Consider the following 3,439-nt stretch of genomic DNA (forward strand, 5'->3'; position numbering starts at 1 on the left):
CCTGTACGTGGCCTGTGACCACCTTGTATAGTGTCTTAAGGACACTGAGGCTTGCAAATTCCCAATAGCTGCTCCCAAGCGTTTGCAGTGCAGTTTTTGGGTCACTGTTCAGCACCAAAATCTCCCCAAGCTCTTGTGGACTGTCTGCTGCTATGACAAACCTCCTCTGCAGTTTGTGGGGGCAGGACTGCTTGCTCAGGCTACAAGAGTGCCCCTGGCATGCAGCTGTAGGTGGGCAAGGTGGGATTATAGGGGGCTGAAGGGTATGGTCAGTGCTTTCTTTAAATTCAGTGTAGTCTCAGCTCCTGGACCAGTGCTAGGCCCATGACCACTTTGCAAAACAAAACAAACCAACAACAAGAACAAAAACAAATACATACACATAAAAAAACAAACACTCAAAACAAGCAAAAAAACAAAACACAGAACAAAAAAGAAGAAGAAAAGAAAAAAATAATAAGAGATAAACAGAGAAAAGGGAAAAAGAAAAAAGAGAAAAACACAACAAAACAAAACAAAACACCAGCACAGACCTTGGCTTAACATCCTCCAGCTATTTCCTCAGGCCATTTTGGGTTGCCTGCTGCTGTAAAAAAATCTCTGTGCCTTGTGGAGGCTGGGCTGGCCACCAGGTGCCCAGAGTGCCCCGGCAATGCAGCTCTAAGTAGGTGGGGCTATGGGGCGTGGTTGGTGATTTCTAAAAAGTCATTGCAGTTTCTGCTCTGGCCCATACAAACTTGCTAAGAACACCACAGCCAGCCTACAGAAGGTGGGCTTTTCCCCTGTGAGCAGGTCACCTGGGTCTTTGGGCACCTCTTCCATGGGAGGATGTGGAGGATGATAGAGTTCTTAGCTTCTGAAAACCCAATGCTGCCCCTGCAACCCGATGAGGAACTGTGTGTGTCTCAGTAGCTCTGCTGTCCCGCTGGGATCCGCCCAGAAATGTGGGGGCTGGGTGGGCTGTGACAGGCAGGCTGGTGCGTTTCTGGCTCCCATCAGCCCAGAACCCCACAGCTCTTTCCCTATAGCTGGAGTGTGGATCAGTGGCTGCAGAACTTGTCTTTCTAGTTCTCAAGGGCTATAGCTATTCTGTTCTTTAATCTGATAGTGCTGCTGCTTCTTCTGGAACTCGCTTCTAACACAAGAAGGGTGGGGGTAGGGTGATCTCTGGGAGGGTGGGGGGAGGTGGCCAGGCTCTGTGTCTTTGTTTTCTGTTTTTTGCCCAGCAGTGAGGGCTTAAGCCACAGTTGTCACCCGAGTTCTTTACCCCGAACGTTTGTCACAGCTGTCTTATTTGCTGACCCCTCAGGCAGGACTGTGGGCCACAGGGAGAGAGTCCGCAGCCTGGCTTCTTCCTTCTCCTAAGGCTGCTGCAATCTCCAGTCTGCGTGCTGGGGCCCCAAAGTCCACGGGCCATGTCTCCGCACTTCCCCCTTTCCTCTTCCTTCCACCCCTCCGCTTACCCAATTTGCTCACCTTCAGGTAATTTGATGTGCATGTCTCTTAGCTGTTGATGAGCAGAGAATCCTTTCTTGAGTTATAGCTGTTCAATTTGTTGTAACTTCCAGGGGAGATTTCAAGAAGCATGCCTCATGCCACCATTTCTATGATGTCACCTCCCAAACCTAAGGGTATTAATCATAAGTTTCAGGGTAATTTTCTAAAACAGGGAACTGGGACAGGGGACGTTTCAAGCTCAAGTTGCAGGGGGGATGATATATTGTTAAACTATAGGTAGGTCAAGGAAAAGTGAGACCAGGGATATTGAGAGGCCTCTACTATGGGGGTCCCAACCAGGCCCTGCTTCAACTTCTATAAGTTAAAACCCATGGGTATAATTGAGACAATTGGCTTAGAGAGCAGGGTGACACTGTGTTCAATGGAGGAGCATGTTTCTTGATTGTTTTTGGTTTTATAATTGGATTCATTACAACCTACAGTGCCTGGGAAGGCACAGCTGGCTGTTGGACCATTTGCACTTTGGCTACCATTTCTTTATGCTGTGTTTGTGTATCCTGCCATGGCATTCCAACATAAATTGTATGACAATCTTGAATGCATGTGCACTTTTAGCTATCTTTAGTCTTAGGTACTGTAATCTTCTGGGGTATGGGTTCTGATAATTAAGTTAGTGAACTCATCCTAGAAAAAATGCTACATACCTCATTGCTGAATATCACTATAGTCACCTTCAAAACACTCCCCTTAGGAAACTATGCACTGATGCCAGTGCCTAGTTCACCCTTCAAAGCAATTTTGGAACTCTTTTTCTGGAATAGCCATCAGAGCTGTCATCGTATTACCCCTGAATGTCATCAAAATGTGTTCTTTTCAATATTTCCTTTATCTTCAGGTAAAGAAAGAAGCCATTGGCGGCCAGATTAGGTGAGTAGGGAGGGTGTTCCAATAGTTATTTATTTACTGGCTAAAAACTCCTTCACAGACAGTGTTGTGTGAGCTGGTGCATTGTCATGATGCAAGAGCCATGAATTGTTGGCGAAAAGTTCAGGTTGTCTAACTATCACACAGCCTTTTCAGCATTTCCAAATAGTAAACTTGGTTAACTGTATGTCCAGTGGTACAAATTCATAATGAATAATCCCTCTGATATCAAAAAAGATTAGCAACATTGCTGCAATAAGTTCATGAACTTAGTTGTCAGACCATATACAATTGGATCAACTGGATGCCATTTGATTCTGTACTCCAACACACCCAGAGGGAGTGAATAAGATAACTGGTTAAGATACAAGATCAAGGCCTAGGAGTGAGGAAATATTTCCCTCAGTAGACTGATAGGAGTGAGTTGACCCAACAATACCAAAATCAGTGTTGGCCTTCCTGTTTTCTGCCAACTCTTGTAAGCAAAATCATGCATTGGTCTGTCTTTATAGAGGATGCCCTGGTGTAACTGGGCCAGGGGTTTACTAGAAAGCTAAAAGGATCCAGTGTCAGCACAGTGTGGGGTGCCTTCCTCATAGAAGTCAGGGTACCCAGAAAGCTTAACTGTTGCTTCAAATGCAAATCTCTTTGTTGTTTACCCTGCTGTGTGGTTAAAACCCGATGTATTGCCCCCATATATTGAAAAAATACACTCCTGTGTGTCTCGTTTACTTTCATACAAGTACTACACAGAACTCTTCTCACACCAGCTGTGTGGGTTTCTTTTTCCCATACCAAGCAATTCTCAGTGTCCAGCTGGGTGTCCTACAATTCTATTAATTCTGACACTATGTGTAGTTAGAGAAAAGCCCTCAGGTTGAGGGCTGTCCCACAAGACTACCCCCTGCACTTCAGATGCTAATCAAAAATAGTAGGTGCCCAGATTACCCACAACTTCTGTCTGACTTGGCTACAAATTAAGGTTCCCATGACACCCCTCATTGGATTGGGTCATTTGCAAGAACAGCTCACATAACTCAGGGAAACACAGGCATTT

Source organism: Rhinolophus sinicus, chromosome 8 (genome assembly GCF_057876585.1).
Source record: "Rhinolophus sinicus isolate RSI-liver-muscle chromosome 8, RSI-T2T, whole genome shotgun sequence".
Classification (NCBI taxonomy): Eukaryota; Metazoa; Chordata; class Mammalia; order Chiroptera; family Rhinolophidae; genus Rhinolophus; species Rhinolophus sinicus.